This window comes from Myotis davidii, unplaced genomic scaffold, assembly GCF_000327345.1.
Source record: "Myotis davidii unplaced genomic scaffold, ASM32734v1 scaffold575, whole genome shotgun sequence".
Classification (NCBI taxonomy): domain Eukaryota; kingdom Metazoa; phylum Chordata; class Mammalia; order Chiroptera; family Vespertilionidae; genus Myotis; species Myotis davidii.
The window spans coordinates 1,632,453-1,657,490 of record NW_006290306.1 but is presented as its reverse complement, the minus strand read 5'-3'; the positions used below and the strand labels follow the sequence as shown (position 1 = coordinate 1,657,490).

The following is a 25,038-nucleotide window of genomic DNA, read 5'->3' as shown; positions in this document are numbered from 1 at the left end:
CTTTCTTTTTTTCTCTCTCTCTCCCTCCCTCCCTTCCTTCCTTCCTTCTTTTCTTTTTAATATATTTTTATTAATTTCAGAGAGAAAGGGAGGAGAGAGAGATAGAAACATGAATGATGAGAGAGAATTGATAGTAGAAACATGAATGATGAGAGAGAATCCTTGATGAACTGCCTCCTGCATGCCGCCTACTGGGGATCAAGCCAGCAACCCAGGCATGTGCTCTTGACCTGAATTGAACCTGGGACCCTTCAGTCCAAAGGCTGATGCTCTCTATCCACTGAGCCAAACCAGCTAGGGCACTGTCTTTTTTTCTTTTTTTGTTAATCCTCTCCTGAGGATATTTTTCCATTGACTGTTAGAGAGTAGAAGAGAGGGGGAGAGATAGAGAGAGAGAAACATCGATGTGAGAGAGACACATCCATTGGTTGCCTCCCGCACACACCCGGACCAGGGCCGGGGATTGATCCTGCAACCAATGTATGTGCCCTTGGCTAGAATCAAACCTGGGACCCTTCATTCTGTGAGCTGATGCTCTATCCACTAAGCCAAACCAGCTAGGGCATTTGTTTTCTTTTTTTACACTTTAAAAATATTTTCTGACCTTTGATAATAAAGGTATATTACTATATTAATAAAAACTATCATTTTATTAAAACAACAAAACTTCCCATCTAGTTCAGGCCACTCAACTGAGCTTCTGCCCCACCATTCCATCCTAATTTGGCTCTGATCCCTTGAACTTCAAACCTGTTGGTCACTGTTCAGTTTCTGTCACTTAACCTTTGGGCAGAGTCTTCTTCTTTCTTCACCTTCCCTGTCACAGTCTCTTGTGGTTCTCCTCTCACGTCCCTCACAAGCTTCCCCGGCTGATGCTGTCACTCATGTGTCTGGTTTCCCCAGAGGTCAGTACTTGGCCTCTTCTTCTTCTTCTCAGTTTCATTCACTGCTTCTCCTGACTTCAGCTATCACTTGAAATACAACTCATTACTCCCAGGGAGAAATGTCCATCCCAACTTCCCTCTTTTTGAAAAAATATGTTTTTTATTGATTTTATAGAAAGAGGATGAGAGAGAGATAGAAACATCAGTGATGAGAGAGAATCATAAAATTTAGATAGGCTGCCTCCTGCATGCTCAGATCCCCTACTGGGGACCGAGCCCAAAACCAGGAATCAAACCATAAATTCCTGGTTCACGGGCCAAAGCTCAATCACTGAGCCACACTGGCTGGGCCTAACTTCCCTCTTGAGTTCCAAATCTAAATGCCCATCTTCTTCCTGGTTGTCTCCGTGGTGGGGCAGGTAGGAGAGCCTCGGTCTCTCTGTAAAGGGACTGGTAATCTGCAGGAAGCTATTTTGACGATTAACTATGGTTACTCAAGTAAAGAATGCTGTGCCCAAATCATCACAGTTACTTATTAAATGTTCACTGATGTTATCGCATTTTGTATCATTCGTCTGGCCTTGTGGGTACTCTGATATATTATGACTGCATGCCAAGGGTGTGATCCTTCCCCTCCTAGTGCCATCACCCTAATTGGTTCATTGCAGGCACCTCCAGCTCCCATCAACCTTATTACATAATTGTCAAAGCCTTTGGAAGCCCGGGATCGAATCAAGTCTTCCCCTTGCTCAAAGCCAGTGTCTACACAATTAAATTCACATTGCTTGACTTTTAATAGGATCTCAGCCCAGTTTTCTAGTGTTTTATGCTCCCACTGCCATCACGTGCCCCACCCCCTTCAGTCAACCTGCACTGGTCAGAGTCCTAGGGTTGTTTGCCCCCGCCTACACCTGCCCCACCACGCCTGGGGGAGTCCTTAAGGCACACTTCTCAAGGTACCTCCGGCCCCAGCACACCTGAGGCGCTCTAAATCACTCCCAGGAGAACCTAACTCATTAAGACTCAGTCTGGGGAGTTCTGCAGACTCTTCCAGGGGAGGAAAGGGCAGGGAGTTCAGTCCCCAGGAAGACTGATATGCCCGACCTTTGGTACAGCTCCTTAACAACCCCTTTCCTTTTTTTAAGTTTAAAAAACTTTATTGTTTTTAGAGAATGAGGAAGGCAGAGAGAGAGAGAGAGAAACATTGATCTGTTGTTCCACTTATTTATGCAGTCATTGGTTGATTATTGTATGTGCCATGACCAGGAATCAAACCCCCAACCTTGGCATATTGGGACGACACTCTAAACCACTGAGCTACCTGGCCAGGGCTCAACCCCTTTCTGATTACCAAAACTCTTTGCAATTCTGGTCACTAATCCATCTCCAGACCCTGGAAAAATGCCTACCACATAGTAGTCAAAAAGAAATAAGTGGCTTGAAAAGTAGCCCTCACTCCTTTCCACTTTGAATGATGGGGGAATCCTAGAGGTGGGGGTGGGGGGTTGTATCTTCTTTACAGGACTGTCTCTTTCCTGTAGGCAGAAACAGTGCCCTGTGCTTCTGGGTCTCCCTACCCCAGTGCCTAGCACTCTGTTTGAGCCATGCAGGGTAATAAGTGTTTGCTGGGATGCAGAGAAGGAAGAACAACAGAACAAACATGTATGAAGGTTTACTGTGCCCTGAGCCTGCACCAAGCCCTTACAAGTGGTACTTCATCATCCTAACGACCCTATAAGGAAGGTAATAGTGTCCTCATGTTAGAGACGAACAATTGGGGCTCAAGGAGGCTGAATGACATGCCTCATCACAGGGCTAATGAGGGACAGAGCCAGAATTCAGTCCTGGTCTTATCTGACCCCACAGTACAGGCTCTTTCTGCTGATACTGTGTTGCCAACCAGGGTAGCGAGCCTGCCAGGAAACAGATAACACCCTCAAACTGGTAACTGGAAGACAGCTTTATGAAAGGACTACTCCCCAAGGCTATGGCAGTGCAGTTCCCAGGGCTGACAGCGGGGCTCTGTCACCACCTCCAGGCGTGACAGGTGAAGGGAGGAGCAGGTATGGAACCCGAGGGACAGAGCTGTATGGGCAGGGCCATCTGACTAGAGCTGTCACTTTTGGTTGAGGGATGAGCCAGGCCTTGGTGACCCTTCAGAGAAGAAGACCAAATAACCTGACCTCAGGGACTCCTTCCACCTTCCTTCTTCTGTGGGGCTCTCCACCGACGAAGAGCCAGCCCATTGATGTGTCCGCACTGGCCAGCTCCACGCACAGTGAAGGTGGAGATGGACATGGGGGCCAAATGGAAGAGAGCCCGCCAGGCGAGGCTAAAAACGACATGTGGGTTTGGGATGGCAGTGGGCAGGGGTGTACTGACTCTTGGGCCATCACCTTTCACCTGAGAACTGGGGCAGCTCTGAGATGACCTCCCTGTTCTCATGCTCTACTCCCCAACCCATCCGCCAGCCAGAACTGGGGGTTTTCTTAAAACATGACCCAAATCATGTTCTTCCCCTGCTCAAGCCCATTCAATGAATTCCCTATAGGATAAAATCCAAAATCCTTATGATCCCTAAAGTCCTACAGATCTGGCCTCCACCCACCTCCCCAGTCTCCTCTTAGGCCACACCCCAGTGCTCACCAGTTTCCAGCCACACTGGAAGTTTCCAGAACACCCCAAGCTCTTTCACCTTCCGGGAAATAGTCACAGCATGCCTGCCACTACGCACACAGAGACACACACACACATACCATACACAGGGTGGGCTTACAGTTGTGTACATGGAATGCAGAGTTTATTCTTGTATTATTATTATTTATTATTGTATCATTTTCCATATAGACAACTAAAATGAACTTTTACCCACTGTGTACACACACGCACACACACACACACACACAAATAAATAAATAAATAAATAAATAAATAAATAAATAAAATGGCATGGTGTTTGCATATAACCTACACAATCCTCCCATACACTTTAATCACCTCTAGTTTACTTGAAACCTAATACAATATAAATGCTATGTAAATAGTTATTATACTGTATCGTTTAGAGAATAATGACAGTACACATCAGCAACAACATTCACATTTTTCCCCCCTGAATATTTTTGATCAGCAGTTGGTTGAATTAGAGATGCAGAAACTGAGGATGGGGTGGGGGCTGGGGTTGACTGTAAGTGCTTGTATTTTTTCTAGTCTATTTTTGTAACTGTTCCTACAAACCACTTAGTTGACTTTAGGAATGGGTCATGACCAGCAGTGTAAAAAACACGGCACTGAAGGATCCTCCAGCTATCTAGAAAACTGTTAGGGTTCCCCTTTTTCTTGTCAAGTGACGCCAGCCAGAGCCTGCTCCCTAGTGGTCATGTTTGGGAACTGATTGTCTTCATAGAAACAATTTTTAACTTGAAAATAAATTCATTTCAGTAAAAAGTACTGAGTGCAGGCCCCAGGGCAGGCATCTGGGGGGGGGGGGGTGGATCTGTGGTAAATTATGACATAAGCTCTCACCGCTATAGTCTTCCCCGGAATGATAACTGCAATGGGTCTGTACTGTCCAATATGGTAGTCAGTAGCCATATGTGGCTATTGAATAGGCTTGAAATATAGCTAGTACAGTACATCTGAGAAATTGAATTTTAAATTATTTAATTTTAATTCATTTATATTTAAATATAAAAATGGAAACTTGTTTCAGTTACTGGAAAACACTCAAATATGTTTGTTTGTTTCGTGTGTTTTTTAAGTGCGGGCCCCCCTGGGGCTGTCACTGCTGAGCTGAGGCCACCAGGCTGCGGAACATCGCCATCCCGGGGCCAGGCCAGGACCGGCCCTCACGTCACGGCCGCGACCTCAAATATGTTTTTAATTCACATAAAGAACCTGGGTATGTGAATCTACTTTTTCAACTGTGCATTTTATAATATCTAAATAAACATTCAATATTTCTGATGAAAACCCAACATCCAAATCGAGATGTGCTGTAAACGTAAACTACATACCACATTTTAAAGAGGCCTTGGTGGAGTAGCTCATTTGGTCAGAGTATTGTCCTGATACCTGAAAGTTGCAGGTTCAATCTCCAGTCAGGGCATAAGCAAGAATCAACCAGTGAATGCATAAATAAGTGGAGCAGCAAATAATACCTTTCTCTCTCACACACACAAAATCAATAAACAATATTAAAAATAAAATAAAGACCTCCTGCCCTAGCTGGTTTGGCTCAGTAGATAGAGTGTCGGCCTGCGGACTGATGGGTCCTGGGTTCAGTTCTGGTCAAGGGCACATGCCCAGGATGTGGGTTCGGTCCCCTGTGTGGGGCATGCAGGAGGTAGCTGATCCATGATTCTCTCTCATCATTGATGTTTCTATCTCTCTCTTCCTCTCCCTTCTCTGAAATCAATAAAAAAATATTTTTAAAAAAGATTATAAAAAAATAATTAAAGACCTCGCATGAAAAAAAATCCCAGTAATAATTTTATACTGATTAAAATGTTGAAATAATATCTTGGATTAAATAAATATATTAAAATTATTTTTACCTGCTTCTTTTTGCTTTTTAAATGTGGCTACTGGAAAATTGAAATTATGTGGCTAACAGAATTTCTTGACAACTTTATCATGTATGATGAATCTTTTGGGGTTTTTCTTCCTTGTATTTTTAAAAATATTTTTCTTTTTTTTAATAATTCTTTATTGTTGAAAGTATTACATATGTCTCCTTTTTCCCCCAATGACTCCCTCCATTCCACTTTCACCCCTCTTTTGAATTTCTAATTAAAGAAAAAGAGGGGGGTGGAAAATGTGTCACATTGTTACCAGAAAGGAGACCTGGTCCTGAGCAGGTCTGCCTAGGGCCAGCCAGTAGTGTGTGGGTTCTTGATTTTGTGCAGGAAAGATTTTACAGCATGAATCCAGGAGGACATTTATTAAAGGGGACAGTGAGCCCTGGCCAGTGTTTCTCAGTGTTAGAGTGTTGCCCTGCACACTGAAGGATCAAGGGTTCAATTCCTAGTCAAGGGGCAGTTACCTGGCTTGCAGGTTTGATCCTCCGCTCAGGTCTGGGGCAGGCAACCAATTGTGTGTCTCTCACATCCATGTCTTTCTCCCCCTCCCTTTCTCTGTCTCTCCCTTCCACTCTCTCTAAAAATCAATGGAAAAAAATATCCTCGGGTGAGAATTATAAAAAAAAAAAAAAATGGGCAGGGGGTGGGGGGCAGGGACAGGAAGAGCCTAGGATAGAAGAATCAACAGGAGAGGGACTGGGTAGAGAAATGAGCCTGGGCTGGGCTGCTTTGGCTAAGAAATCAGAGGAAAGGGGGCTTTGGGGATAGTGCCAGGGGGTTAGCCCAGGATGAAATGCCGCTGCCCATTGCTCCCTAGTTGCAAGCCTTGTGGGCTCCCTTCGAGTTTAGAATATGCATGCCTGTGGGGGAAGAAGAGGAGGGAGGGAAAGACGCCAGCACGCTCCCAGTAGGAAGAACACATGCTGGGGCCTTGTGGGGCGTGGGGTGTGAGGAGTTTTAAAGGCTGGGAGTTTTAGGGGAGGCCTTAGGGGAGGATCAATAGGATATTCATGTGGTCTATTCCCTTAATTCACCTGTGCTTGGATATGGTTGGCGAACGGCACTAATTGGATTTCTGTTATGTCTTCCTGAGTAGGGGGATTTAAGCTATATACGCTCTGTTTGGGGAGAAGTGTAAATGTACTCTTATGTATCCTTGATTACAGAAGATGAGGATTTTTGCAATTTACTAGATGGCTGTAAACTGCTTGGCTGTTTAACTATCTGTCTCAGTTTCCCTATTCTTTTTTTTTTTTTTTAAATATATTTTATTGATTTTTTACAGAGAGGAAGGGAGAGAGATAGTTAGAAACAATGAGGAGAGAGAAACATCGATCAGCTGCCTCCTGCACACCTCCTACTGGGGATGTGCCCGCAACCCAGGTACATGCCCTTGACCGGAATCGAACCTGGGACCCTTCAGTCCGCAAGCCGACACTCTATCCACTGAGCCAAACCGGTTTTGGCTCAGTTTCCCTATTCTTGCTTGTCCTGGCTTACTAGCCTGTCTCAACAACAGCACTCACAGGCTGGAGATCCTTCTGAACCTGCACAGGAGGGCGGGAAGGAGGGCTCTCAGAGGGAGATGGAGGAAGCTGCTGGAATCCTCATTCAGACGAGGGTGGGGATAGTGAGGTGGATTAGAAGTGGTGAGATGCCTTTGGCCTTACCACTCAGAGTATGGTCCACACACGGCAGCAGTAGCAGCATTACCTGGAGCTCCCAAGCAACGCAGACTCTGAGCTCCACCCCACCCTACGAAAGCAGAATCTGCCTTTAACAAGATCGCCAGGTGATTTGTTTGCACATTACAGGTTGAGAAACAGTCACCTATTTGATAACCAAATGGAGATACAGGTGGCAGTTCTCTGATTGCTTTTCTTTGCTCAGTGACATAGGAAAGCAAGGTCAAGGTTGAGAGTGAGACTGCCAAGAAGGTGTTGGAGTTTTGAAGAGATTGGACAAAGGGCAGAGTAATTACCTAGGATGGGAATGTTAATGTGAATGAACCAGAAAAAAACCTAAGTCTTCGTGAGCTGGGGGTGAGATCAGTCAGCACCTGCATGTTTTTCTCCTCCCTTTCAGCTGTGTTGGTGCAGAACTGGGGTTTTGCCTGCTGAGTACCACAGGCAGAGAGAGGCAAAGGAGTGAGGAGTGATTATAATAATGGATCTAAGCTGGTTAAGAAGGGAAGTGAGGCTGGAAGGGACAAGGAACAGCAGATAAGATGCATAGATTGTCAATCTCTCTTTTTTTAAATTTATCTTTATTGTTGAAAGTACTACAGCGAGCCTGCAACCCGGGCTTGTGCCCTAACTGAGAATCGACCTTGACCTCCTGGTTTATTGGTTGATGCTCAACAACTGAGCCATGTGGACCAAGCTAGATTGTCAATCTTGATGTGGATCAACATGGAGTTGTTGGAATCAGGGTCAGCGCTGGAGAGGGAGATGGTGGTCAGAGTGAAGGGTGCTTGAAATTGAGATTATGGAGGGGGTGCAGTTGGTGGTAAGGAAAGGTTCTAGGGTAGCTACTATCTTGGGTTGAGAATAAAATAAAAGGAAATAAAATGGCAGCTGGGTTTTTTGGAGAGTGGAGTTGCTTAGACAAATGCAAGTGAAATATGAGGAAGAGCTTCTTGTCCAGGAGGGGGCTGCAAATGCTGGGAATTCCCAGCAGGGCAGGATGACCTAGGAGGCCAAGGTCTATGGTGCAGCGGGCAGGGTGTGAGGGCACACAGCTGGAACCTGGGCCTCCTGAGCTACAGCAAATTCATCATCCAGGCCTGTTTAGTCTTCCAAACGCAATCACACCACTGGCCAAACTCAGGTTGTGTTAAACACTGAATCACTAGGCCTCTATCTCACCAACAATAATAATAATAATTAACAGTGTTTGCTATGTCCCAAGGTTTTGAAAACTATTGTTTTCAATCCTTACCACCCTATATTTTCCCTTTGGCAGATAAGGCTACCAAGGCTCAGAGAAGGTAGTAATAATCCCAAATGTCACACAACCACTGAAGTGATTTCAACAGAGCCCAGGTCTCTAGAGCACCAAAATTGGCTGATAATTAGATTCACCCGGGGGAATTTGTTTCAGCCTTCCCGGAAGATTCCAATACATAGATCTAAAAAAAGAATCCCTTAGCAAATACTTTCAAAAGCCCTCTAGGTGTTCTGATGGTCAGGGAAGATTGGAAAGCATCACCCTGAGTCCTGGTTGCAGCTCTGTGGCCCTCAGGCTGGTTCCTGGCCCAGCTTTCCGCAAATGGCAGCAGCACTTTCTCTCTCGGGTAGGAGGAGCTCTTGCCCAACCCACTTATAGTTCTGTCTATTGCAATGATGGCGAACCTTTTGAGCTGGCGTGTCAGCATTTTGAAAAACCCTAACTTAACTCTGGTGCTGTGCCACATATAGAATTTTTTTTATATTTGCAACCATAGTAAAACAAAGATTTATCTTTATGATATTTATTTTATATATTTAAATGCCATTTAACAAAGAAAAATCAACCAAAAAATGAGTTCACGTGTCACCTCTGACATGCATGTCATAGGTTCGCCATCACTGGTCTATTGGGTAGAGTCTAATGTCCCCTCATTTTTCAAGGCTTTCATATAGATGATTTCATCTGAGGTTTCAAAAGTCGTAGAAGGTAGGAAAGAGCAGTAGGCTTAGACTCATATATAATCAATTACTGATTAACGCCAGGGATACGCTTTGAGAAATGTGTTGGGTGATTTTGTTACTGTGATATTTGTCATGTCACAGAGTGCACTTATACAAGTATGATGGCTTGGCCGGCTACACACCTAGCCTATATGGTATAGTCCATTGCTCCTGGACTACAAACCTGTACGACATGTTATTGTACAAAACAACAGATTAAATCAAGTACAAGAGAAAATGAAGCAATCAAGATACTTGATAAGCAGGTAATGGAGGAGGCTGCTGCCAGTGTACAACCACATACTGTTTTACAGAACACTCTCAAATAATGATAAAAAGTATAGTATAGGCATTTATCATCATTATCAAGTATTAGGTACTGTACAGAAGTGTATGTGCTACATGTTTATACAATTGGCAGCATAATACGTTTGTTTACGCCAGCACCACCACAAACACATGAGTAATGCATTGCGCTGCAATGTTAGAAAGCTACGCCATCATTAGGCAATAGGAAATTTTCAGCCCCTTTATAATCATATGGGACCACTGCATATGTGGTCTGTCCTTGACCAAAACATCATTATGAAGCACTGACTATATAGATAAAGAGATGAGCCTCATGGTTATTCAGTGGCAAAGCTATGACAAAGCCTCCCTCCTGGGACATCCAAACCTACCATTCTTTCCACTCTCTATCTGTCTATATATATAAAAGCCTAATATGCAAAGTGTTCCCTTGGGAGTTCCACTGGGAGTTCAATCACTCGCTCTGACATGCACTGACCACCAGGGGGCAGTGCAGAATGAAGGGCGGCCCCAGCTGGCAGCAGCCAGAAGGCCCTGATTGCCAGCCAGGCCTAGGGACCCTACCTGTGCACAAATTTCGTGCACTGGGCCTCTAGTTTGTTTATGAAAGTGCTAACTAATGTTTATATATAGTAAGGCTAATTTTAGGGGGAAAAGCTCTAACTGTCCTCCCTTCCTCCCCTAATATATCTGTCATTCTGTCTGAGAGCCTTGTGCTGACCCTAATTTAGAGTATTTGAGTTCCCTCAATTCAACAGATGATGGGGCAGGGCTGTGCCGAGGCCTAGAGATGAATGAGCCTTTGTCTTTGCCCTCCAGTGGGAGAAAGAGCCATATTTACCCCTGGCTGGGTTAAATGCCTCATTCAGTAAATACAAAGTGCTCTGGAAAAGGCAACTTCTTTGAGGAAGTTAGGGCATTTGTCTAAGCAACTCCACCTCTGGGTGGAGTAACCGTAAGCTCTTGTATCAGGCACCTGCAGGAGGAGTGTGGAGGCCGATTAGTGGAGCCTGGAGGCTGGGCTGCAGGGGACTTGGCTGCCGAGAAAGTTCTCTGGATCCACCAATCCAGTTAGGGTTTCTCACCCACTCCCTGGAGTTCCGCCCGGGCTATTGGGAACCACTCCAGGGGCCCACCCTTCCTCTCATCAATCACTAAACTTTGGCTACTCCTTCCCTAAAATAAACATCAGCTTGATCCCTTTCATTTCTCCAGCCCCTTTCCTGCTGCCACTGATTTAACTTTCCTCCTAGGGAAGGGTTGCCAGAAAAATACAAGATATCCAGTTAAATCTAAACTTCAGATAAGCAATGGATACTTCCCCAATGCTGTATGGGACAATGGAACATACTTATACAAAAAATTATTTGTTTGAGTTCAAATTTAATTGGTTGTGGATTTTATTTTATTTTATTTTTAAATATATTTTATTTATTTTTCACAGAGAGGAAGGGAGAGAGATAGAGAGTTAGAAACATTGATGAGAGAGAAACATCAATCAGCCGCCTCCTGCACATCTCCCACTGGGGATGTGCCCGCAACCTAGGTACATGCCCTTGACCGGAATCGAACCTGGGACCTTTCAGTCCGCAGGCCGACGCTCTATCCACTGAGCCAAACCGGTTTTGGCGGTTGTGGATTTTAAAAAAAAGGAAAATGGAAAGTAACCTCACAGGGTGAGCTAATTAAATTCCTAACTGGGCAGGTCATGGTTGGTGTCATGACACAGACCTAGAACTTCTTGAAGAGTTTTAAGCCAGCCTGTCCATTGGTTTGTGCAAAGGTTAACACACCTTTGAAATACCAGAATACTCCTCAAAGGGTGTATTAACAGTAACACATAATCGTGTTAACAATCCTGCAATCCAATTCCCAGTCCCTATCTTGGTTTCTCCAATCTTCCCTTCCTTAATCTCAAATGCATAAAAGAAGCTACAAACTTACTCTCTGGAGCATCTGAGACCTTGTTTCCTGCCGTATTAGTCAGTTTGGCTCAAATAAACTCCTATGAAAATTCTCTATAGAGCTGCATGTTTCTTACATCGACATGCCTGTCCTCATCCTTATTCTCAGAAGTTGGTGACTATACCCCAGGGGCACTATGGCACCTCTCTTACTCTTCCAACTTCCCTCCAATAGCTATTGCCAGTTTCATGGCTCCCCATTGCTCTTTGGGTAAAAATCTCAATTCCTGGCCCCCTGCCTCTTGCCTAGTTCTGTTTCTCACCATTCCCACCCCACTCCACCTGCCCAGTCTTAGATTGCTGGGACAATGGGACCTAAGCCCTTCGTTTCAAGTGCTGTTCCCTTGTGGATGAAAAAGGGGCCACATACTAAACATGACAAACTCAGAAGACGCCTGCATGAAGGACTCTACAAACTCAAGAGACCGGAAGTAACCACAGAGGTTGGTTTGAACATAAAAGTTCTGTTAACGTAAAAAAACCATTGAAACCTGTAAAGAATTTTTGTGAGTTTATTTGAGCCAAACTATCGACATATGCTGGGAAGCAGAACCTCAACGGATTGAGATAATGCTCCGGAGAATGGCGGGGTTACATCCGTATTTATACATTGCAATCAAAGGAGGAACATAGGTGGGTTACATGAAATTCATTGGTGATAGGTTAAGGAGGAGGGCTAAGCAAAGCAGGGAAACCCCTGGGATTGGATAAAAAGTAAAATGATGGACACATACTTAGGTGGGAGCAGGAACAATTAACATGATGATGAAGGAATTTGTGGTTTCTGTCCTGGGACCCAGCACATTTGGTTGTGCCCCAGGGGCTCCAGATAAAGGGAAGTCACAAGTTACCCAGACATTTCAAGGGTATGTTATCATAGATGCAAAAAGACAGATAGGCTCAGTTAAGGTAAAGGTTGATCTTGTCAGTGAAGATACTGGCCTAGGACGTAACTGCCCACCATAACTGCTTTTAGTTAAAATTTAATTTCAGACCATCCTTTGTGGTTCCTTTAGGTCTCTGAGTTTGCAAGACCGCCATTCAGGCCTCCCTTGAGCTTGTCAGGTCAGCATGTGGCCCCTTTCATCCATAGTTCCTAAATGCAAGTGAGTCATGGAGGGCCTGCCAGCATGGCTCAGTGGGTAAGCATCACCATGAGGTCAAGGCATATATATGCCTGGGTTGTGGGCTAGATTTAGAGTAGGGGGTGTACAGGAGGCGGCTGATCAATGATTCTCATCATTGATGTTTCTATCTCTCTCTCTCCCTTCTCTGAAATCAATTAAAAATATTTTTAAAAAATAAAAGTGAGCCCTAGCTGGTTTGGCTTAGTGGATAGAGCATCGGCCTGCGGGCTGGGGGGGTCCGGGTTCAATTCCAGTCAAGGGCATGTACCTGGGTTGGGCACATCCCCAGTGGGGGGTGTGCAGGAGGCCGCTGATCAATGTTTCTCTCCGATGTTTCTGTCTCTCTATCCCTCTCCCTTCCTCTCTGTAAAAAATCAATACAATACATTTTAAAAATAAATAAATAAATAAATAAAAGTGAATCATGGAGGGATCTCTAGTCCCCAAATCTGATCTCTCACTGCCCTTGCTCTGAGGAAACTTCTGAATCTGAGTCATTGGTCTGAGATAAGTAAACAAATGTTTAGTTGAATAAATGGATGCACAACAACAGAAAAAGTGAGTCACGGAGGACTGTCATGTCCTGGGTCTATAGTTTCTTTGACCAAAGATCAGTTTTTACCTTAACTGAGCTGACTGTTGTCTTTTTGCATCTATGATAACATACCTTTGGATGGTCAGAGTAATCTTTTTCAGATTCCTCAGGGCACAATCTCCCAGCAGAGTATGAGACCACAGAACCCCTCATGTTATCTTGTTCTCTGCATACCATCTCTATGTGCTGTAGATGATCATTGTTAAAGCTATACATGTATAGTTCCTATACCCACTACTGTAAAAGAAGTATGTGTCTCTGTTTCACTTTTTATCCAGTCCCAGAGTTTTCCCCACTTTGCTTTCTCCTGAAGTGAAGTCAGTGACAAAGGGGAGGTGCTTGCCTGACAGTTTGGCCTGGGAAACAGTGGATTGGCTAAAGGGTGAACCCCATCAGAAATACACAAAATTTTGAAAAATTAAAAATCCCCAAAGAGTTCCCTCCCCTTTTCTCTGTTGCTCCATGTATTTGAATGTTCTCTCTCCAGAGCCATGTGGCCTGAAGCAGCTGCATGGTCCATGGCCATGTGGACCCCTCATGCAATGGACTGCAGCTGGAAACATAAGCTAGTCAGATGCTGGACTAGACTTTAATATGGAACAGAAATTCTTGGCAGTGGCCTTAATTCTGGCCCTGCTGAAGACAAGATTGGACTTCCTCCATGGCAAGATGGACAGAGATGGGAGTTTGGAGGGGAACCTCCTTAATTTTACATCATTAATAAAGCTTTCCATGAAACCCCATCATCCCGCGGGGGGCCTCAGGAAATTATTTTCCTCATGGTACCCCAAGAACTCCACTTCCACTGATAATAGTTTGAGACAGACTAGTAAGCCAGGACAAATGGAATGGGGAAACAGACAAAGAGCTGAAAAAACTGGCTGAGCAATTTACAGCCAGATACATAACATCTAGGTCTTAGTTGTATTTCAGCTCCAGGCTCAGAAAAGCAGAAAAACCAGGTGGGCAATGCCAGGACCAGCAACAGGGACTAACGACTAACGACCCTGCCCTGGTACTGACCAGTCAGTAGAGACCATGACCCTGGAAGAACACACCTGGAAAACTGATGAATATTCTGCTGAAACCCTCCCCCAAGGCCTCCCCTAACACTCCCACCTGCAAGAGAGATAAAAGCCTCAAGATAAAGAACCCAGCTCGCTCTTGCTCTGGGGAGCACACCCACGTCATTACCTTCCCCTTCTTCTTCCCCCACAGGCACCCGTTTACTAAACTCTAAGGGACCTCAAGAGCCTTGCAACCAGGGGAGCATGGCAGTGGCAGCTCATCCCAGGCTAATCCCCTGAACCTGTCTTCGAGGCCCTCTTTTCTCTGACTCCCAGAGAGCTAAGGCAATCCAGCCTAGGCTCTCCTGTTGCTTCTTCTAACCTAACCTAAGCCCTTCCTGTTTTACTGTCCCCAGCTTTATTTTTCATATATTTTTAAAATATATTCTATTGATTTCAGAGAGGAAGGGAGAGGGAAAGATAGAAACATCAATGATGAGAAAGAACCATTGATCGACTGCCTCCTGCACGCCCCCTACTGGGGGTCGAGCCCACAAGCCAGGCATATGCCCTTGGCCGGAATCGAACCTGGGACCTTCCAGTCCACAGGCCGATGCTCTATCCACTGAGCCAAACTGTCAAGCTTTAATTAACATACCCTCATAGTCACCTTGTGAATTTTTTTCTACACCAAGTCAATTCACACACTACTGGCTGGCCCTAGCAAACTTGCTCAGGGGCAGGTTCCTTGTTTGGTAACAGGTTAGAGTGGTTGGGGGTTTGCTCACCATGATGTCCACCTGTCAGTCCCCTAAAGTAACTCCTAGTTAAGGTATATCTACATATACAAATAAACATACAGCGTGTGTGTGGAGGGGGAAGGCAATTTAGGAAACATTTCTATTTTGATTAGCCTGAAACATACAATCTAAGTGGCAACTTTGCTTACTGTGTTTAGTAGTGAACAGGTTGCTTTCACTTACGCTGAGAATGCATATGAGCTTCCAGTAAGTCCAGCCCAGGCCCTTCTTTCCCAAGCCTTGCTCTCTAAAGGAGCTGGACTGGCCACAGGGGATAATAATGTCAGGAAAAGTGCTTAGTGAGGGGGCTGGAAGCAGGCATTGCTCAGGTTGTCTTGGCTGTCTAGCTGTATTCCTCCCTAGATGTGTTTTGTCAAGTCAACCCTCATGCATTCAAAAGGAGAAGGGTCAGCAGCCTGTGAAGACGTTTTGTGGCAGTGCTGATCTGTAGCTATTAACACGAGATAAGCACCTTAAATAAAGCTGCAGCCACCAGCAGCGTCAGCCTCGGTGTAATGGAAAAAACAGAACTTGGGAACTGTGTAAACTCAGGCAGGGTTTCTAAACTTCCCAGAACCCATTCCTCATCTCTAAGGTCAAACTGATAGTGCCTCTTCCGTTTGTGGCTGTGGGGGTTGAGAGAGGGATGCAAATCCCTCAGCCCAAGGGTAGTAATTTACATCTCAATTCAGGACTCTGACTCTGAACAGCTGCTTTACTGGTTGAATCAACTTCAAGCAGGAAATGTATTGGCCCCATGGATTCTAAGTTTCACCTCTATAGTTGAATGTTTGAAGTTTTAAACCTAAAAAGTGCATTTGGCTTAAAAGCTTAGAATTGTCAAAGACGTTGATCACAAACTTATATCTAATAATGAAAAAATGGGCAACAATTTGAGTGTTGTTCAGTAGTTAATTGTAGAATAAGTCAGCATAGCTATGTGATAGGATACTTTGAAGCATTAAAAGTGTACTTAAAAAATATATATCTGTTTTTATTGATTTTAAAGAGCGAGGAAAGGAAAGGGAGAGAAAGAAACGTCCATGAGAGAGAAACCTTGATCGGCTGCCTCCTGCACGCCCCCTACTGGGGATGGAGCCCTGAAACCCATGCTTGTGCCCTGATTGGGAATGGAACCAGCGACCTCTGGGTGCCTATGACACCGTTCAACCAACTGAGCCACACTGGCCAGGGTTAAAAGTTGCTTTTGAAAAATATTTAGTAACAAGAAGATGCTTGTGATAAAATATTAAAGAAAAGCAATAAACAACACTTATCATACAATACGACGTCACTCTAGAAAAACAAGTAAAATACGTAAAGGCAAAGAAGCACCAAGAGCAAGTACTTCCCGCTGGGAGTCGGGAGGGGGTGGGATGAAGTGCTTTCATTCTGTATTTGTGTGTTTTTAAGTTTCCATCAGTGATCACGTATTGCCTTTAAATCCGAAAATACAGGACTAGCGAATCCGTCACGGCCACAGGCCGGGCGTGGGCGGGACCGGGGCGGACCCCAGCGCCCCACTGGCACCGCCCAGAGACCCCGCCCCAGGGGCCGACGCGAAGGGGCGGGGCGCAGAGCCCAGCCCAGCCCAGGCCCGGGCGGGTGGTGCCAGACTTGCGACGCCTGGAGGCCCGGAACGCACCGTCAGGATCTGCCAGGCAAGTCAGGGGGTCGCGGCCCTCCGGAGTTGGGGACTGCGGGCCGGCGGGGACTGTCAGGGCTGGGGCGGTGCTGGGCCGGGGCCCCCAAACTTTCTCGGAGTGCGCGGCGGGCCGGGCCGCTCCCGCCCGGCAGCCGGTGCCAGAACGCGGATCCGTCGCTCTCTCTGTTGGAGTTTCGCTTTCCCCTTGCGCCGGGGGCAGGCGGGTGCCACCCGTTTATCTTTGGGAGCCGAGCGGCTGGTTGTGGGCACCGGCGGGCGGGCCAGGGTTTGAGAGTGTCATGTGCCCCTCTTTCTGGCGCGTGTCTGTCGCAGGGCGTGTCCACAGTGCCATCCCCAGAGTGGCCAGCTGGGCGCGGAGTGAGGGCTCTGATGGCCCTCAGCTGGTGGGAGCACGAGATGGCGCGGGACCCATCCGGCCGCAGGTTGCCCTGCGCCAGCCCAGGTGTAGACAGGTAAAAGAGTCCTAGTGAGTGGGGGAAGCGACCGGGTGGAAATAGCGAGCAGCCCAGTCCGTGGGTGGGGAAGTGGGCACCTCTGTCACCGTGGCTCTGTCTCACCTTGCCTGCTTCCCGCCACTTCCTCAGGCTGTTCAGAAAGCTACAGGGACAGTATTGTTCTCCTTTTCTCTTTGGGTCAGAGTAAAAAGCAAGCAGGAAAATGGAAAAGGGATAAACAAGTGAGATTGGGGAAGGAGCCAAGGGACAGTGGGAGGGCAAGTAGAGGAAGAATGCTGGGAGGCTTGGCCCTGATCTTGTGATTTCTGTGTCAGTTCTTGTCCCTGGGGGGTCTCTACCCCTCTCAGCCCACTGGGGCCTCTAGCTGTGGGGTTCTATCTGAGGGACCTGGACATGGGATAAGTGGGGGTAGGCCTGGGAACCAGGGTCAGAGCCACACACGTGTCATGGAAGGTCCCTCAGGTGTCCAGTTCTCTGGGGCTCTGAAATATTCATCTCATTGGTGAGCTTTGGTTTCAGAGCTGGCGCCTTTGGCCTGGCCAGTGGTGGCAGGGGGAGCGAGGTGCTTCCTTGGGGCCGCTTTGTCTGGGACTAAGAGGCAGCCATACTTCCTTCTCACCTGCCTGCGCTCCCTGTCTCTCCAGTCATGAGGACCCAGAGACCCAGTTTGTAACTCAGAAGAAAGTGGTGGGACCTCACAGTGTCAAGGGCCCTGATATACTGTCTCCTTATGCCATGATCTCAGGGCCTCATTGTAAAAATGGGCACCTCAGAGAGGTAATGATGGGTTACACCTTAAGTGTGGGGAGAACCTCATGTCAGGCTGAGTAATAGCCACCTCAGCTTAGCCTCCTCCCATGGGAATGGGGGCCTTAGCTGCAAGCTGTCCACCTCAGAGCACTTCCATCCCCCCAACTTCTTACCCTGGGCCCTTAGAAAGAGCAGAGGCCCCAGAGAAGGGACACACACTTGTGTGTCCTCAGAGGGAGGGCCAGGGAGTGGAAGCTCAAGCTCATACAGCTCTCTGGGAAGGCCTCCACTAGCAAAATGATATGGGCTTTCTGGAGTATTATGTTGGAAACGCCTGGGAGGGGATGGCCTTAACAGAATCTTCCAACCCTAGGACTCGGGGATTCTAAGCTAAAACCTGTGTGTGTGTGTGTGTGTGTGTGTGTGTGTGTGTGTGTGTGTGTTTGAAGTAGAAATGATATCCAGAAGTCCACAGGCCACAGTGCTGGGTACCTAGAGGGTTCTCAATACAGTGGGCAGGGAGGAAGATAAGAATGAGTCCTTCTTGTGTGTAATGATTTGTATTTTTTCTTGTTACATTAAGGTGATGTCAGGGAATGCCAGCCTCCCGGTTCTATACTAGTTGGAGATGTCACCCAGCCTTGGCAGTAAATCCTGCTGTGGAGATTATAATAGCATCTTGGAGGGAGGGGGGAGGGATGAGAAGAAGGACCCCCACAGAGGACCCATCCTGGCACTGAGCTAGCTGACTCTCTGAGAGGGGGCATGCCTGGTACTTAATGTGACTGCTCAGAGAGGCTGTATGTAAGGGCCGAGGTTTTAAGATATGAGGAGTTAGTCAGTAATATTGTGGTGTATGTTTGAAAGTTGCTGAGTAAATCTTAAAAGTTCTTGTCACAAAAAATAAAATTTTGTAAGTTTGTATGGTGATGGATGATAACGACTTAAAGTGACCATTTTTCAGTATATATAAATATTGAATTATTATGTTGTATACCTGACACTTATATAATGTTATGTCATTTATACTTCAATTTTAAAAAAAAGATATGAGAAGGTTTCAGGTTCGATCCCAATTCAGGGATCCTGAATTCATAAATAAGTGGAACAACAAATCCATTTTTCTCTCTCTTTCTCTCTACCCTCTTTTCTTAAAAATCAATAAATAGCCCAGCCAGTGTGACTCAGTGGTTGAGTGTCAACCTATGAACCAGGAGGTCACAGTACAATTCCAGGTCAGGGCACATGCCCAGGGTATGGGCTCCATCCCCAGTGGGGGATCGTGCAGGAGGCAGCCAATCAATGATTTTCTCTCATCACTGATGTTTCTCCCTCTCCCTTCCTCTCTGAAATCAATAAAAAAATATTTTTAAAAAGTCAATAAGTAAACATTAAGAAAAAAATAAAGATATGAGGAGTTAGGACATGAGTCATTCTCAAGGTTGGGTCTCTCTGTAAAACAAAGGTGGCCTGCTCAGCACGCACAGAATATTATTCATTAGGTGTGCTTTGATAAAAATGTTTCGGGCTTGAGAACGTTTGAAGGAACACTGGGTTAAACAAAAGTTGAACAGGTTTGCTCACTACAGAACTTCTCAGCAGCCTAGTATGCCATTGTGCCTTGTGAATTTCCAAAAGGGGATATGGGTTGCTTTTCAGACTGATCTGTTTTCAGAGCTCATCCATTCCCATCTCCTGGGCTGTGTTCTTTAGAGCAGTCCAGGGACGGCCTGGGTGATGATTCTAGCTTTCCACTCTCTGGTCCCCATAACAAGTCCCTCTTCCTTTCCCCCACCTGGGCTGATCTGGGTGAAAAGGAGGGTAGGGGGGGTCATTTGCTTGGATTCCACAACTAGTTAGTGATAGTCAGAACTTAAACCCAGGTTTCTTGGCTTTCTGCCTCAGTCTTTCTTTTCTAGTGCTACCTTGTTTCGCTTCAGGTTCTGGGGTGAGTGAGGCCTTAGGAGATGCTGGCTGTAGGGTTCAGAGGCAGTTGGGGAGAAGTTTTGGCCACCTTCATACCCAGAACATGCCACATGCCTTTGCCTCGGTAGACGGTCATCCAGAACAGTTAACATGAGTAGTGACCTCAGCCTAGATTCTTCAGGAAGTAGGTCAATCTGCCCTGAAGTCTCCTGTTCTGGTTTGCTCGGGCAGTTCATTCAGAATCAAAGACTGTTAGACTTGGCATGGACTTCGATCTTTTGGTTCAGTGTGCTCATTCACTGATGAGAAAACAGCCCAGGGATGTGAAGTGGCCTACCCTGACTCACACAGTGGAGTCAGGACCTGGGCCAGGACAAGAACTCAGCTCCCTGCCTCCTAACCCAGGGCCCTGGCCTGGATGGACTTTCTACAAGGGGGAGGGGACTGGTATCAACAGCAAAGATCTTTTCTACCTCAGCCGGCCTTGGGTGCTGACCTCATCACACAGGTGACTGGTGGGTGTCGCAGAGGCATCTGCTCTAGGCAGGTGTAAAATCAGACATCAGATTTAGGTTCAAACCCATCTCTGCTGTCCACCTGCTATGGGACCTTAGATCTGTTTTTCTCTTAATTTCAGTTTTGTCATCTGTAGAGTGGGAATAAGAATATGCATCTCACCCAGCTGGTGTGGCTCAGTGCATAGACCTATGAACCAGGAGGTCATGGTTCAATTCCCAGACAGGGCACATGCCTGGGTTGCCGGCTCGAGCCCCAATAGGGGGTGTGCCTTCTCCCTCCCTCCCTTCCTCTCTGAAATCAATATAAAAAGAATATGCATCTCATAGGGGCCTTGTGGGTATCCCATGTGCCCAAGTGTTGCGTGGTAAGTACACAGCACTTACTACTTACTGTAAGTGATTCTCTTCTTTCCCTGCCTGTTTAATGGCCTCCTCATTCCCTAATCTGCACTCCCAGGCCCCTCTGACCACTGACTTGCCTGGGGTCTTTGAGATTACTACACTGATGACACAATTCTGCCCTCAGTGAAGGGTGATGGGGGAGCTGTGGATGCCTGTGTCCTCCCTGCTCTCCAGGGCAGCTTGGAGACTGGAGCCACCCCTCTCACTCTCTGACTGGAGAGAGTGCCCTGGTTAGACCTGGACTGGGAAGGAAGTCATGGGCTGACAGTCTTATCTATTTCTGAGCAGAAGGCACAGAGAACTGGGGAAATGAGTGGACTGTTCTGGCTCTGCCTCAGGGTGTGTGTGCTGCCTTCTGTTTCTCTGAGTTCTCAGACAGTGGGCAGGGCTGGGAATGACGTACCAAACCCATGACCCAGAGGGCTAGTCGTGGGCTGGGACAGGAACTTTCTTGGCTCTGGGATTTCCTAGTCTGTCAAATGACCAGATGATTTCTAAAGTCCAACCCAGTTCTGATGTTTCAGTTTTTAGATCCACTCAGCGTCATCCTATTAATCCCAGGGGCCAGGCAGACAGAGGATAAGTGGATTCTGGGCCCATTGGTCTGTGTGCGTCAGGCCTGGTGACATGCCCAGACACTCCTGGGTGTATCTTTTTACTCCTCCTCTGCCCTGGTGGCTATATGCTGGGGTAGGAGGGTGACGTGTTTTCTTGGGTGGGGGAGTTGGGTTAGGTAAAGGAAGAGGGAGGAAAAGAGACTGTAGTAAGAGTCCTGGTTGCAGTGGGCCGGGGCTGCCCTCCTAGGCCTGCTGGGCGGGGTTTCTTGAGATGTGCACTCTGAGCTATTCTTTCCACTCTGGCTCTGGGCATCCATTCCTGGCAGGGAGGAGGGCACACTGCCTGGACCAGTCAGCTGCTCCTTTCCACCCCTCCTTCCAATACACACACACCCTCTTGCTGTAACCCCAGTAGCACCAGCCTCTCTGCAGATTCCAGAGCCTTAACCTTCGGATGCACCCAGGGGAGCCTGGGCCTAGGCTGCAACTGGCTAGGAGTATGGTGGCCACACTCCAGGGGAAGGAGATGCTTTCCTGACGCTGCACCTGAAAACCTTGACAGCCAGCAAGTCCTGCATCTGAGCCTACCCACTTCTGCGGTTGTGCTTGTAGGAGAAAGGAGAGGTGCCGGCTCCTTTCTGATGAGGGATCGGGGTCATAAGAGAGGGGAGCAAACTTAGATCTGTAATATGGCAAGGACAGGACAGAGTCTGAATGTCTTGGTAATAGGCATTGTGATGAAGAATGTTCTAGTGATTCAAGCTGCATGCAAGTAGAACAGTCTTGCTCCCTGTCACTGGAGTGTATCCAGTAGGAGTTGAATGCTCACTGTGTTTTAGGAAAATTCTGCCTTCCAATGGGGAGCCTTAATAGTCCTTTTTAGCCCCTGGAGACTGTGAGCCCCTCCAGATGACCTGATTTCTGGCTCCTAGTCTTTGGGCATGAATCATCCTCACTCTCTAGATTTTTCCCTTCCCTTTCAACTCTACATTCTTCTCCAGCTCCCACCTGTAGTCATAGCCATGAAAGTAAACACTGGCAACTTCGCCCTTTCCCTGGGCCAGTGCCAGCCCCAAACCTCATCCCTAGCTGAGCTCAATGAGGAGGTGGCCAGGGTGTCATGAGAGTGGGGCAGCAGCCAGGGAGCAGGCTCAGAACTGCCGGTGCTGGCAGCCCTGGGCCGAGGCTGTGCAGCCTGGCATTGCTCCGAGGTGAGTACAAGTTAAAAGAGCTCAGCACACTCTGTAAATGTGATTCCTGTTCTAAGCATTCTCAATACTAAATAAGGAATTCTTCTGTGATGGAATACGGCATACTTCAATTACAAGCAAATAGAACCTTAATACAAAATGACCCATCTCCAGCTTTGTGACAAAGAGCAGGTCACTCTGCCTCCCTGATTATGGCTATCTGGTTGGCAAAGTGAGGGGTGGGCTTACCCTAGCTGAGTTTCATTTCAGCACTTACAAGTAAGAATCTCTGTCTCTGACTACCTTCTTTTCCTCCTGGTGGTTGCATAGGATTGGGGTCCTGGGGGATATGGAAGGGGCTGAATGGTCTGGAATCTACTTACTCTGTAAGCCTTCCATTGTCATTAGGGGGTCTTGGATGGGAAGCTATGAGAATTGATAAGTTTCAACAGACAAGGTGTTTGAATGAGGGATCTGAGCATGGGCTCTGAGCATGGGCTCTGGAGTTGGTCTTGGAGCTCAAATCTTGACTTCCTCATATCCTAGATAAGTAACCTTGGGCAAGTGACTTAATTCTTCTAAGCCTCTATTCCTTCATTTGTAAATAGGGAAAATAACATTATCTACCCTATTGGCCTCTTGCGAGAATTTAATGAAATAATAACTAAAGATAATCAACATTTATTATTTATCAGAGGTCAGGCAATGTTCTACGTGTTCTATGTGTATTTTCTCATTTGACTTTTACAACTCTCTGGAGGGTTAATATTAAACTCATTTTCCAGCTGGAGAAACTGAGGCATGGTGAGGTGAAATGGTCAGTGCCAGTCTCTGGTGAGCATGGCTGGTGGCTGAGGCCCCAGAGAATTGATCTGTGACCCCCTGTGTCCCCAGCAGGCAGAGCCACTAGTGAATTCCTCTGAAACCAGAAGAGTCAGAGGGAGGGCGGGAGTGCAGAGGGAGTCCTCATGAGTCAGCAGCCCTCTGCACTGGGTTGGAACCCTGGATCCTCGTGGCCCATCTAAGGCCGGTCTTGCTCTCCCTGGTTCACCCTTTAGTCTGGAGAGGGACCTGTTTGTCCGGCTCAGCTTTGAAGAAGGAGGGAGGAGTGGCTGGCTGGCCACGTACAGGGCAGGCACTGAATAGCCTGGCTTCTCAGGGGAATTTCAGGATTCCAGTCTGTTAGAGATGGAAATGAGTCAGGGACCGTCTGGTCCACTTAGCTCATTTCACAGAGGAGCACCCAGAGGAGGCTATAGAACTGGGTACTGGTGATACTGGTGGCTTAGCTGGAGCTTCTGACCACAGGGCCTTTCTTGCCAGTGCCCCCTGCTGTGTTCAGTCTGTTCACTTATATGCCACCATCTGGATAGTGGGCATCAAATGGTCCTGGGTGCTGAGATGAAGGCAATAATGACAGATAAGCCCATCCCTCTTCCTGCAACAGGCCACTGTTCTCTTGGTGTAGTTAAAAGGGGATTTAAAAAATATATATATATATATATAATTTTGCCCTAGACAGTTTGGTTCAGTGCATAGAGCATTGGCCTGTGGACTGAAAGGTCCCAGGTTTGATTCCGGTCAAGGGCACATGCCCAGATTGCGGGCTCGATCCCTAGTAGGGGGCATGCAGGAAGCAGCTGATAAATGATTCTCATCACTGATGTTTCTATCTCTCCCTCTCTTCCTCTCTGTCTCTGAAGTCAATAAAAATGTATATTCACAAATAAATAAATAATGGCAGAATTCTAAATCTGTAGATGTAATCATTGTATAGAATTTCATTTTGTCTTTTTTTTTTTTAGGGAGATGTGGATGGAGAAGTTAGTTTCTTGGTCTATTAATGATAGACCTCACATCCAAGAAACAGACACTCAACCTAAATCCCTGGACATAGGGAAGTGGGAAAAGGAGCAAGGGGAACAGACGTCCCACCAATTCCTTCCACATCCACTATTTTCTTCCTCTACATCTTAAGAGATTAAAAACGTTGCTATCCTATCTAATAAAGAGGGAATATGCTAATTGACCTTCATGCCGTCACAAAGATGGCAGTGCCCACAGCCAAGGAGGAAATATGCTAATTGACTGCCCCACCCTCAAAGATGGTGGCGCCCACAGCCAATAAGGAGGAAATATGCTAATTGACTGCCCCGCCCTCAAAGATGGCAGTGCCCACAGCCACAAGATGATGGCACTCAGTCCCCTCAGCCCCCCAGCTGCGCAGGACCAACCCAAGGTGCAAGCAAGCCTCGGATGGTGGCTGCCCAGCCACCCAGGGACACCCGAGGCTCAGGTAACCAGGGCCAGTCAATGCCTGAGCTGCCGGCAGTGGCAGCAGCAGAGGTGTAATGGGGCATGGCCTTCCCCTGATCACCCGGTCGCCTCTGCCCCTGAGGGCTCGCAGACTGTGAGTGGGGGCAGGTCAGGCTGAGGGAACCCCCTCTAGCGCATGAATTTTCATGCACTGGGCCGCTAGTCCCTAATAAAAAGATATAAGCTTATTAGAGTTGGATTCACGTCATAAATATCGACAAGCACTGAACATTAACAGGATCAGCAAGAGAGTGTACTTAGACACTGGTGTCCTTGTTTACAGAGTGAGAAGAGGAGGAAAGGGAGGAGACAGCAACAAGA

The 25,038-nt window shown here is 46.8% G+C and overlaps 2 protein-coding genes across 2 annotated transcripts in view; one reads left to right on the top strand and one right to left on the bottom strand.

The window, feature by feature from the left end:
• The window catches only part of PNKD (paroxysmal nonkinesigenic dyskinesia), a 67,106-nt gene that overhangs the window by 27,218 nt on the left and 14,850 nt on the right, over positions 1 to 25,038 (bottom strand). The window lies entirely within an intron of this gene.
• Positions 16,496 to 25,038, top strand: part of TMBIM1 (transmembrane BAX inhibitor motif containing 1) — a 19,387-nt gene continuing 10,844 nt past the window's right edge. The window contains exon 1 of the mRNA XM_006763324.2: positions 16,496 to 16,598. The gene's annotated coding sequence lies outside the window, so the exon portion shown is untranslated. The remainder of the gene's footprint in view (positions 16,599 to 25,038) is intronic.